Source organism: Branchiostoma floridae, chromosome 8 (genome assembly GCF_000003815.2).
Source record: "Branchiostoma floridae strain S238N-H82 chromosome 8, Bfl_VNyyK, whole genome shotgun sequence".
NCBI classification, from domain to species: Eukaryota; Metazoa; Chordata; class Leptocardii; order Amphioxiformes; family Branchiostomatidae; genus Branchiostoma; species Branchiostoma floridae.
Window position 1 is genome coordinate 16,708,834 of NC_049986.1, and position 14,109 is coordinate 16,722,942.

General features: G+C 38.8%; 1 long non-coding RNA gene across 1 annotated transcript in view; it reads right to left on the reverse strand.

Annotated features, from left to right (window-relative positions):
- LOC118421534 overlaps positions 1-14,109 on the reverse strand; it is a 49,490-nt gene that overhangs the window by 1,100 nt on the left and 34,281 nt on the right. Inside the window, exon 3 of the long non-coding RNA XR_004831846.1 lies at positions 11,283-11,412. This is a non-coding gene — a long non-coding RNA (uncharacterized LOC118421534). The remainder of the gene's footprint in view (positions 1-11,282; positions 11,413-14,109) is intronic.

A 14,109-nucleotide genomic window follows, 5' to 3' on the forward strand; every position in this document is an offset into this window, starting at 1 on the left:
CATGTTTAGTCCTGGCCAAACACCCTCCACGATTGAACCCATGAGCATAAGTATTCATACTTCCGAAGGATGTTTCTAGTGCCTACCATTGTGTTATTCTTAAATAATATATGGCAACAAATAACAACGTTGTGATTTTACCATTATGGGAAACTAAGTTCATGGAGATCCAGTATCTTGCTACTAAAATGATATAATAGAATGTTTCTTAGAATTTAATTATCAACTGTGTATATAAAAGTAAGTGGCTGTTAATTTAGACTAACAGCTATGGCAGTGCTTCACAAAGTGGTGTGAATCATATGTTGTAGCGTTGACAATCTTTTATCCCTAGGGAACATATGTGCAGCTTTGGAGATTACAGATGTGCGTAAGCTAGATAACCACTTGCTCCAAGCGTTTTGACCCAGGCTAATGTGACCATCGGGACATTGTTTCTGAGTGAAGACGATTAATTTCCTGGTCCGCCAGCTTCGGATATATACACCATTGGCGACTCTGCATGGTTTAATATTAATAAAGGCCCCCACCTCACCAGACGATGATCGCGCTCAGACTATGCTGCGACGTAGACTGGGGTTTTGTAAGCCATGTTTCATGATTGGAATATCATGCAAAATGTAAACTGTACGAAAAGACTACAAAGCACAAGGATTTTCGTGTTATCTATGAAATTGGTTACGAACCTATCAATTTTCTAGTTTGGTTACAGCGCCACCAAAACTTGCTGTATATAAACGTAGATAAAGTCGAAATGTCCTGAAATTTTGGACCAGTTGAGAGTCTATCGCATGTGCCATGGTGGGTCTATACGTATGATTTGATTAGCTGAGCAGCCGCTTAAATGTTTCTGCATATCTCTTCATTTGAAAAGTACTGCAGCGGGCCTGGATTACTAGAGGGTTGGAGTCAGTTGCTTCACCTAAAATATTAAATGGTTTGCCTCTTTGAACGTATGTCTTTCATTCGTTATTGCGCCCAACCGACTTGGATATTTCTTATGGAGGCTTTTAGTCGCCACAGAAGTGAATCCGATCTCAAGGTGTTAGTAGCATTCGGGTAACACGAAACACATTTAAGCCTGAAAAGTAGAAAGATCGAGTGACATCCAAGACTTCCTGTGCCTTTCATACATTGCAAGAAAAGTCTATGGTCAGTCTGTGACAACAGAAAATCTAACGCAATAGTCCGTCTCTACCTCTAAAGTATAGAAAAGGCGTACCTTCAAGAGCAGGTTATCGATCATCCACCTCACTCATTCAGAATGGCTAAAACCACTTAAAAAGGCGCTGCTCCGGAACTCTATTACGTCAAAGGTACTAGCTGTTGCAATCGTACCATCTCAACGGTACGAGTACATTCCGCTGTGATGCAGCTTTGGGAAGCTTCTACGTGTGCACTATCAGTGCTGCCATTTCTCTTTTCAGTCAACCCCAGAATTCGTGACAGAAAATGAGCCACCTTCCTTCACGAGATTCAGTAGCTCTCTGTCGTCTGTGGCATCCTTTAGTACTAAACCTGGTGCCTTTGAACTTTAGGGTTGTTCCTCTGGGACCAGAAGCGTTTTATGAACAGGAAAATGGGGGGCGTGGAGTTCGCCATTCAATCGACTTAAAGTGATGAAGCTGTCCCTATCTTAAGTGATGAAACAATTTATCGTGCTGATCCGCCTGGGAATAACTTCCCATAATCGGACGACTTCATAAAATTGCAGAAAACAATTCTAGGCCGTACTTCTAATTGAATGCTTCATCATTTGGTTCTTTCAAATTGAATTATGTATTATCATTCCAAGTGTGTCGACTTATATATGTGATTGCCTCGCCAGGGACGCAATGTGGTTTACTGATTGATAATCTCTACTTGGGTAAATAATAAGCAGTTTAAATAAACCGGGGCAATGGTTAGGTAATGCAGGTTGAATTACAGACATGAAGCAAGTCTGTACTTACAAATGCCGTTATTTCTCCTAGAACAAACCAGGCCACTTCCCTCGGGTTACACTGAAAGACGATGATTATGAAAAAAATGTTGGGTCACATAAAACCTCGTGAGATAAACGAAGAAGACGTTAGAGATTTCCTTTGACATTATACTTAAACTGTGACGACAACCAAGAATAAAACCACTACGCACTTCAGCTCTCCGAAGTCCACAGGAGGGATGCATCTGGGGCAAAACAATTAAGTATTGGGAACAGGAAGAAACGACCAGTCGATAGGCCTGGGTAAGCAAAAAATAACAAGGGGATAGATAATTCTGGCAGAAAATGGGCTTTAAATGGGCCATGCCAAACGGGGCCCGATGTTCCGTCAATCATTTTAGCAACCTGGCTTCTCTAGGGATGTCTGTAGCTAGTTGTTGGCATTAACACCCGCATGAAAGTTAAAAAAGGCTTTTTAACCGAAAGTGTAGACCTGATCCCTGCAATTTGGGTTCGTTTTGATTTATCACAATCGGAAGTTGCAAAAGAAATTCGTCCTGATGTCATTGACTCATGTAATTGTACAAAACAACACGACACACACAGACTATACCTTTCAAAGTTCATTCAAATATTCAAAGAATAAAGATAATTGTACATGAGGTCCCTACACCATCTAGAAATAATAATCTCACCCCTACAGTTTCAACGTATTCTGGCCATTGGATATTCTGAAGCTTATTTACCAAGTTTTAAAGTTACTGTATGCCCTTTGCTTATTACGTGATTTTTTTTTACTGTACTGTACTGATGATTGTGCATCAATTTTTGTAAAATCCAATATGCACGAAGTTTTGATTTTAGGACGCGTATTCAATCACATGAGTTAAAAACCCAACAGTCTTAGATTTTTTACTTATCTGTAGATAGTCAATTGAGAGTCATAATGATCTAAAATCAATTAAGCCAAGTGATACTTACAGAATGTTTATGAGCGCGCAGATCCTTAGTTTCCTTTCGTATGTATCTCTGGTAGATTACGGATAAAGTTTTGTTAAGTGATTTAATGACGAAGAAGAATCCTATTTATGCAGTATGTTACCTTGTTTGTTTAGAATTAACTTTTTAATCCTTTGTTTCATGACTATGATAAATCATATGGATGATGTGAATAAATTTGCGGATATATACAGATCGTGCACAACCCAAACACTACGCTGATATATTGAACTTGAGCATGTATACACCCACGGCCAGATACCATTAATATTGCGCTAAAAAAACGTGGGCAGAATTTGCCATGCAGGTATCTTTCATATGGTTGGAACAAAGATTGATTCCACAGTTGCCACCGGGCCATGTTACCATTGGCTATCACTTCGGACAGGTCCAACTCAATTATTGTTTACGACTTTGTACATGGTAATATCATAATGAAAACCATTGCGTCGTTAGGAGTGACTCGCTACAGTGTCAGGAGATTGATGATGATTGAAGAACATTGATGAAAGTCTCGCTTCTCGTCTGAATGAAAGGGTTATGGGCATAGTGCTGTTGCCCTACCTGGCCACAGACTGCGAGATGCAGAAGAGCCTGGAGTGGGTTGGGGTGGGGTGTTCCTCTGAGAGAGCAACGCCATGCCATGAGAGAGAATTGGTAACGTGACATGTCTCTTCTTGAAATGTTTTAGCCAGTGGCGGAAAGTCACAACACAACAACAACAAAAATGGACTGAAACCACCCAATTCACTGCATTCACCAATTCACCTTCCATCTCTGTGTACCTAATTCTGTATGGTAACCGACCAGGCTTTCAAAACTTTATCATTTCAATTACAGGTGCTAAAAAGGAAAATGAGTTTAACGATTCATCATTTAGGGGACTGTTTTTTCTATATAAATAATGCCAGTCTTTTGAAATAAATGGGCAATAGATACGCCCCATGTTGCATACAATGGCAATGTTTCGCATGTGAAATAGGCAGACCGTAACAAATGGCGCCTTTAGAAACAGAACCCGCTAGTTTCGATTTTATGATGTGCGAAAACTCAATCAAATTCTTGCAGTCTTTATGACTGATTATATTTTTGTGATGCTTCGATATGAAAGTTAAGCATTAATCTTGTGTGTAGAAAGTGTGACTTTTATTGAATATCATTTTCTTACACGCTAGAAATAAGTTCTTCGTATCTATATGGACTGCATAAAAGAAGATATACAATTGTTGATGAGCTCTCAGAAGATGTACAGGTTGAATGAGGAGGTATTCTTAACCTGGGCCTCTGAAAGGGGTCACCATATGTGCCTCGCCTTGCACAAATTGATAATGATTACGGCCATAACCTTTTACAGGAAATAGAATGTATGATAAAATAGAATGAGAGTTTTCCAAAGGCTATGACGGAAATGTCAATCCGAACTAATCGTACTTCCCTCGCTAAAGTTTGAATAATGTAACATAATCTAAACCAAGAAAGGGATTTGGCTCCTTTTCATCCAGGCGATGTAAGTGTCGCATCCGGTCCATTGTCATGCATAATTTTATTACGAATGAAATGTGGTTCACATCTTACTATTCAATCTAATAACCTTATCTCATGATTGGACAGGCTACGTTGATGCATTTGCCTTTGTTACCACACCAAGCAATTACCTCCATAACTAGCAAGGATGGTCCCCAGGTCCCTATCGTCCCTTAGGCGGATACCTTTGTTCTATACCTGAAAAGGAATAGCACATGGTTTGAATGCATCTTGTCGTAGGAAAATGGTTGATATGATTCAATTATTGAGTAGCTACAATGCCTCTTGACAATAATTGACGAGGCTACTATAAACATAATCTTAAAGGCCATTATCTACCCTGCAGCCAAGCATGTTATTAGCTATCTTGGAGTCGTCTCTGACATCATGTCGCGCCGCACATGTTAGCCTTCTAATGAATAAGATCTTTAGACTTTATTGTGACCCTCAATTAACCCGTTGTTGCTTCATGAAACAGACATTAAATTACTAATCAACCTATCGACCCCAGAGGAATAGAAGCTGGCATCAAGGTTTTTTTCTCTCCGTAATGGACATGTACATGGGAAGACTGAATGACGACGGGACAAAATATGGCTTCTAGTAATTTTATACAAACTTGTATGGAGTCAAGTAATAAAACTGTATCGTAACACCTTATAAAAGATGATATGAATTACAAAGATTTATCAAGAGGACGAACACCATGCCAAGCGGTGATAAATCACGATGTTTTAATGCAATGTTACCCTCGTTAATGTTTTTTTGCATGCCTTTTTAGATGTTTATATCTCCAAACACAAAGAAGAATATATGGTGGATGGTTCATTAGTCAGAGCCTTAACCCTTTATTATACCATAGTATCAACTGTGTCTGACAATGCCATAAATTCTCATTAACTTTTATATAAAGAATCGTTGGAAAGGAGGCAATTAATATCATCAAATCTAGCTGCTAATGAATAAGCCATATGGAGTGAGCAAACTTGTAGCTTAAATCGTATGGAATGACATTAACAGGAAAACCTACTGACTACACTGTGTTCACTAAATAACACAACGAAAGTGCAATTCAGAAGACCAAACACTTATTTGTTCCATGGCATTGAAATGCTCTAAATTACAGAAGTTACGTCAAGTCCTTAAAAAAAAAAGTAGGGACATGATTCAAGAGAAAAGACTACATTGAACTTCAACACAACCTGGCCATGAAAAGAGCTGGTAGAAACAAGCTGTTGATTCTAAAAGAGTACACCCCTAAATATCACATTCTCACATTCAAACAGTAGCCACTATTTTGTATAGAAACTGTATGGAAAAAAAGTAGTCGGTCTTGCACACGTTTTTTTTCTGTCCATTTAAAAACACAATAAATGACTTTAATGCAAGTCATCATGAGGCTACCATTGTGGTCTCTTTGTAAATTTCAGCAAAAAGGACTTAGAACACGCAAACAACTGATGGCCATGGTTCCAGACCATTACCACTTATACCAGTACCTTGTATCACTGAAGGATCTCGCCAAGTTGGTCATAACAAGCATGGTGATGATGCTTTCTCACAACCAAACGACTTGGGTTGTTTATACAAATGTCGGCATGTATAGTCAACCGACCTACTTGTTTGTGGAGTGACGGTTTCTATTTGTACATAGTTGCATAATCCCGACACGTTAGCATCTAATAAGCCAAAAAAGTTCACCTACCATAAACATGACAAAAATACAACAGTATCAATTACTATATATAAATATTCTATAATAAGAGATAATGCTGAAAATAACTCAACCTGAGATACGCCAATGGTATCGTCTGAGCCCAATGGTCGGAATGACGGTATCACGGAAGGGAGCCTGACCGTAATAACGATCATTTCTCCCACCGGAAGTATATCATCGCTGACTTCCATAACCTACTGGTCATCTAATGAGCGATTCACTGCTGAAGTCACGCTGCCCTGATTTGACCTGTTTACTGGTAACAACGTTAATATATTACACTTTACAGTCTACCCTAATGGGAACGAATGACTCCATTCAACCTAAAGCTTAAGAATAGGCAATTTTCGTAGATGACTGCCACTATGCAACCAATGACAAATTGAGCGATTAGTAACCTACAGCCAGACGGACTGTCGTTAAGCCATTCCCATTGGGTAAACCATAGAATCATATCCCTTATGATGATGAACCATAAAGAAAACATAGCCTTGGCCGTGGTACATAAAATGATGATTTCTGTCTGTACGTCTTCCAACAAACTGAGGAGAAATATTTTTTTGTTTTTATAGTGCGCATTGTCATGCTATTCATTTCGTTTCAGCGCTGTTTATTGAGCGATCTTATCAAAGTTAAAAATCATTACAGTATTGATAGAATAGTTCAACCCTATTTCATTCAGCAAAGATAAAACCACGTTATCATAAAGACATGTAACGCTATATACTTATTAGCTATCCACAAAAAGTGTAGTCTACACTGATAATTCAGAAGATACCACAATCAGATCGAAACAGTTGCTGCTCTCCAACATATTTTTTCATGATATTATTTTTTCATGGTATGAACCTAAACAGACTTTCTGATCTCGACCTCTTTTTCCTGGGTAATGGGTTTATCACAATTTGTATACTCAATGATTTATTGCAGAAAAAGTTTGTAAGCCATAGTTTATGAAGCCTACTTCTTCGTGAATAACTTTACAATGAAATATTGACAAAGGGCTGTGATACGTCTATCAAAGTCTACACATTTGTAATATCGTATCTTTTCCCTTTCTCATCTGTACTCTACCGTTTGATTAATGTTGTCAGCCGCAGAGGTTTATAATTGTGCGATCGATCTGAGGTTCAGCAACGTCCCAGTTTGTAATCCCAGTAGTTAATTGGGATCTTTGAGCTATCTTTGATGTATTTCAGTTCAATTCACGTCGTTGAATGGAAAATCCGTATGTTCTCCTTACTAGGCCAGTTGTACTGATGTATTCTGTGGCAAGCAAAGGATTTCGTTCTACATATATCTATCCTCCTTGGTTACATCCACTGTAGGCAGACATCCGCTATCAATTATCTTCACTTCGAGAGATAGGGAACCGATTCCCAAATAAAGAGTTAGTTTCTAAAAGTTCAGTTAACACATCTGTTTTAGTTCAACAACACGAATCATCCATATGCATGTTAATCGTGAAAACTCATATGATATTGCTCCCGCCAGTGAATTTCAACATTAACGTTCATATATAGCAGACTGCCCGATTCGCAGATATTGTCGTATTGATATACGGATTTTTTTTAATCGCGGTAGTGGTCTGGCTGGTTAAATCTAGTTTGCACACCTGCCAAGTTCCCCACTTCATACTACTAGAAGACCCGTCTTACCATGAAGATACTTTTCATATCAAGCTGACCTTAAATCATATCCTTTTTTTCAGTGTGGAATGCAGCATTGAAGATGGCGGTCCATAACATCATAGAAAGTATGTGCACAACATGTGAGGTAACAAAAAGTTACTGCATTCCTGACAAGAACAAATCTTCTACACGAAAATACGCTGATTAAAACTTGATGGATTACAATTCTAATATGATTCTCAATGGTTAATGTGTCCGTTCATGTTACCTGTTGTAGGATACAATTGACTATGGAAACTGTGTGGGAAAGACAAATGTTTGCTAATGCGAAAAAACGGAATTTAAACACAATCAAGTAATATTCATTACTGGGTACAGCATCATTTGAACATGGTCTTCTTTGATACACAGCTCTTTTTTGTCTAATACCACATCATGTCCGCCGCGGAATGATTGAAAAAGTGAACAAATATTTCACCTTATTACAACTGCACTTCTGTACTACAAGGATCCCTAAAAATCAATGTTGACGTCATGGCTCATTTCGTATTTCTATGTGCATCATTAATGTCAATACCTGGGGCTGTACATTTGCGGGTAACGGACCACGAATGCCAAGAAAAAAACTCGATAAAACAGATTAATCAGCGATGAGAGCAACAATGAATATGACTTTTGATTTTGAATGACCCAAAATCTATGGTATTTCTATTGTTATCGCCACGCTGGAAAGTTACAGAAATGGCTCGAACTATTACGCGATGATGCTAGTATAAGTTATCGTTTGCCGCATTTCTATTTGAAAAGGTAGAAGCTATGAGATATTGTTTTCATTACAGCTTACCCGAGTGAGCCATCAACAACCTCCCAAAAAACTATGACTGAAAAAAACACAACTTAAATGGTATCTTACCGCATTTGGGGCAACGGTGCAGCACTGTGGGTTTCGTTCATTGCGGCACTGTTGTTATTGTCGCCGAATCTTTTTAATCTACATATTGCGTATTGCGTAGAGGTATGACTTAGACGGCAACAAAATACACAAAACGTAAGAAAAGTCGTTTTTTAATCTGAAATTCGTTGTGCAATCTTTCCGCAGTACCGCGCCAGTGCCCAACGTGCTTTGAGATACCACCTTTAGCATCATCTGCTACCCATGCAAAATTAAGTGACGTACGAGTACTAGTAAATGAAGGAGACAACGACAGCACAATACGCCAATAATGAAACTTAAACAAACGCAGTCAGGTATTGGATGTTGGAAAAACGAGGATTAGGCACACATAAATGATATTCGCAAAAAAGCAAAATTACACCAATCGTACTTTTATATCATATTTCAATTACAAAATCAAGGGGCAAACAAATCCCATTTTCACCGTCAATGGTCAATGACAAATCTCTGTGACGTGAAAAAGCAAGATAAAAGCCAGTGGAAGACAAATAGAAAGTCATTATCTTTCTGTTCAGTAACGGTGGGGCGTTAATTGCTTTTCTAAGGAGAGAAATTAGAGCTTAATTAGCGTAACCGCTAGGAAATGTGCATGGAAAAACAGACCAGTCTTTGTCTGTGATGTGCAAGATATTAACGTGTTAGTCATATTGTAAGATTACACCTATCTTCAAAATGACACAGAAGATATGGATTTACTTGAATATTGACCTCATGCAAATAAACCATTAAAATCGGAGAGGAGGTACAAAGCACCCTAACCATACATCAAGAAGTTAAAGACATAGAACACATTGCCACATTTCTTTAAATTCTTGCATTTAGTCATTATACTTGTAATGGGCAACAAAGGAGTGAGGTGATGTTCCTAATGTGTAGCATGTGCATCAGCAATTTGTTTATGTATAGTCGAGTCATTTTTCTCCATTTCAAGATATAAATACAGAAATTAACTCAACAAACTTTGAGTGAAGGTTTTTGTTAGATGGCCACACCGTTGGCTACGTTTGTTAATGTGCACTTGGCGTTAGCAGAGGATTCCCCATGGAAAGTTTTGTAGTTAAGGAATCAAGTAAGTTGCCCCATCAATAGTTCGTTATCTTGGTACATGAATAACTGCCACGGGGACGTTAGCTTTCGTCAAATGAAGTGGGTGGAAGTGAGAAATTGACCTGGAGGTAGGGAAATATGTCGTCCAATTTTAGCTGGAAGAACGCTGTGGCAAGGGTCGTCTCGCCCATCCGGGCCGTATGCATAGCTCAGTTCCGCTATCAATTTTCACCGGGTGCCACTTCGCTCTTTAGTATTGAGGATCAGCACCTCCATGGAATTGCAAGATTAGACAGGGAATGAAAGTTTGATGGACCTTTCCGCCCTCTAAGCTGACCTGTATTACGAGAGAAACGCAGCTTTTACTGACAGCAGAAAGGTCACATAGGGCCTGGTCAATGTGTTAAGTAAGCGGCTTTACGGACATCCGTGGCTGTCACACCTTAAACGGAGTTATCCGCCCTTTCATTCATTTTGAGATGGACCATTCAGGTGATGAGAAAAGTTTCCTACTCATAACTCTTACAAAGAAAATCATTAAAAGTGAAGTTAGCCAAATGTCTTTTATGCATCATTTGTTATCATATTTTCCTTGCAGAGCTGATCTTTATATCTAACACTAGGTCAGGTTTGATACTGATATATGAAAGGAAATATTGCTATTTCAGGAAACAGTTATTAAGACATGGCGAAATATATCATAAAGAACTCATTAAAATTGCTTCCGAAATTCATGATATTTCAGAACTTGAGTTCCCCGATATGCCCCCAGGGAAATCTGCCAAGACGTTTCAAACAAGAATGTCTTTATAGATTTATTAGACATACATACAAAACATGTTTGCCCATTTTCAAGGTATTTCGCTGCATTTTGGGCACCGGTGCGGCACTGCGGTGTTCGTTCACTGCGACACTGTTGTGTCATTTTCGCCGATTTGTTATAATTTAGATATTGCGTAAAAGCTCTTAATCTCTGAAATTCGTTCAGTATCTTCCGAACCCCACATGCGCAGTGCTGCACCGGTGCCGCTAGTGTAGTTTCTCCGTCGTGTCAAAATGCATACCATTCTGAAAGCATTAGACAGGCAGTGGAATTTAGAGGAATAAAAATTCTGGTCACACAAATCTGACGGCCGGGCGTTAACATTTTCTGCTGACATACCAGGACAACTTATGTGACAAAATGGTGGCCACTTACCTCGGTACTCACCAGACTACGGCAATATAACCATCAGTATTCAGCACCACGCCTGTAAAATGTTTCTGCTAGTCTATTTCAGCATCCTTGGCCCTTTTATAAATACGGGTAGTGATAATGACCATACCGTTCACCTCTCGGTCGATATTGTTATCTTTAGGAAAGATATCTTGTGCATTTTTCATAATGCATCAGCAGATCTGGTAGCCGTTATCTGGCACGAGGATAGCAAAGCTATGGGTATTAAAGGAAGTTAGTCACAGGTCTAGTTTATTTTGCCGAATTACCTTTTTTCGCAGCAGTGTCATTGGCGTAGACGGACGGAAGGCCTCCTAATCTTATCTTCTGTCTCGACTGTTTGCCACAATTCGAACCTCACATCGCTTCTTAGAGATATTCTTCAGTCGTTTTGAGTACCTGTGGAATATAGAATAGCAGTGCATAGGGCGTTTGAGCAACATTACATACAATAAAGGCTGAATGGTTATATCTTCCAATTTCTTTATTTTATCAATGATAGTCGTGACAACTAGCAACAACGATACGAATATAAAAGTAAAGCTCTTCATCTTAGATCTTAGAACATACTACGTACAAGTTAAAATGAACAAGACATAGATGCTATCTTAAATATTAGAGTTATGCAGACTAAGGAATAAAACCAAAACTTATTCATCAGTGAGATGTTTTCCTTCTTCATGATTATTCCAAATATTTTTTTTGATTTATCTAATCTATGTTTTCTGTATGAAATATATTTCTTCTTAATACATTATTGTAAACTACATTGGATTGTTGAAATTTACCAGAGCCGGCTATTTCAGGGATAGACAAATGTTGAGAATAACTTAAGGACACCATAAGGTTTGGATTTACACACCTTACTTCTACTACATGGTTGATCGCATTTTTTTATGAATATAACTTTCTGAGTCTCAGCCAAAATGCGACGAAAACCAAAAGAGGCAGAGCTGAACAAATGTTTAGACCAGGTGCTTAGGAAACGGGATCCCATGTACCTTGGGACGAAAGGTCTTGTGGGATTTACGAACCTATATCCATAGCTGTGCATATTGCACAATATTGCTCAATGCCGAAGACGTGACTGTCCATACTAATCATTGATATCTCATAATGGAGGGCGTATAGAGTATAATGGCAAGAAATCAGGTGAAAAGGTCAATAAACATTAAGGAACCAAATGAAAGTACATGGTATTGGTGTTGAGTGGCAAATGTATTTAGCACCCTAGTTGGAAGTTTGCAGGGGGGTTATGAATGAACTGGGTATCACATTAAAGACTAATATTTCTTTTACGAACAGAGATTGCAAGAGTTACTTTGCTGTTTATTTTAACAGATTTTAGTACGGATTGAGTTATAGTGTGGTAAATTTCAAATACCCTTTCTCTTTGTACCTCACTACCCACACTTGGTAAAGTCAGTATTTCATGTTACCTTCATCCTGGGTAGTAACGTACAGAATATCATATGAGCGTCCTGGTATGGTGGTGTATAGCATCCTATAGGGTGCGTTTTCAGTCTCTGAATTCAGGTTTATTTCAGAAGGTTAAAAATGTTTACTCCTCAGTCCTCATACTACATTTTTTTTTACTGTCAATAGTGTTAGCTGGAGTACCCACAGACAGTCTAGAACCATAGAGTCGCCATGAAGGTGGTTTGGTGCCCAATGTCCTCTCTCAAGTCAAAAGTAATACTACCTAGCAAAGGTCGTATCTAAGATCTGCTCTAAAAGTCATGGAGGATTTTGGCACAGACAAGATCGCAGGTGGGTTTCAGCCACATGCTATTTGTTGCCAATCTTCAGGGAATAAGGTTTCTCCTTTCGTTAGCCCTAAAACAGAGATGCATCAATATACAAGGTAAAGTTCTCAATAGCTTCAACGGCAGAAGATATGGTGTATTACAGCAATGTCCCTATGTATCCTTTACATTAAATCCACAATGTTAGTTGTAAGTTAGAAATTTGAAACACATTTAAAATTTGCGGTAAAGATTTTTTCACTTAACCGTTCGCGATTCAACCAGAGCCGCTTCTGTTGGTCATATACGATCGCCTTCTTCATTGAACAAGTCCAAGCAGGGATGTAGAGAAATAATCCAGTATGACAGATCCAGCAACCACGAGAATATCTATGCCCTCTACACTTATTTGGGTTCAAACAGGATATTCAAGAATTGAACATCACCCAATGTATTGGTATTGCATGGAAAAATACGGTAATTCTGACAAAGATCATACCTAACGAAGCCGCATCTAGCTATCGAAGTTCGACTAGGGAAAAACAAGCTTGGACAACATTTTGAACTTTTGTATTGATTTTCGCTGATGGAAAACTACGCTCCACGACTTTTTACTGATTGTTGATGACTAGCAAACTGACAGATTTGGAGTAGCTCGCCGTCGGCACAGCATTCACTAGTACCTTACTTTTGCCATATAAGACATGCCTGTAGCATCGCAAAATAGCAAAATTAAGCATTTTGTTGTACCGTACACCTAAAGTGTTATTGAATCTATATGAGCGTATGATCTAGGCACCTCTGTGCCAAATTTCAGCTCATTCGGTTGTAATACCAGGGTACAAGGGGCCAAAATATTCAGTTTGGGTCTACAAATGACAAAAAACTCAATAATATCATTTTAGAGGCAGATATGAAACAAAATGAAAAAAAAAACACGTTTCAAGTACTTGACGTCTGACAACATGGCCAGTCAGTTAGATACTTGATAGCCCATATTTACTGGAGCTCTGCTCGAGTCGGTAACCGGTAACTGCCTCACAATCAGCCTAAAACACCGCACAGAAAATAAGCCTGGGAGTTTAACGAGACAAAACTCCCTTTCCAATAGTTTGATGAACCGTCCGAACAACAAGAAATCATTTCGCCCTGACGTTTGAATTGTCCCTGAGAGGCGGAAACTTTTTATGGGTATGAAAGTAGGCAGGGTAGTTTGCAATCCAATTCAGTTAGATAAAGGAAATTGTCTCGAATGGTAAGTAATGAAAGTCTGCGAATGCCAACAACATCATGCACCGGCATGTGCGCACTGCACTGGTTACCACCCAACCATCTGGGTAAAAGTAAGGTA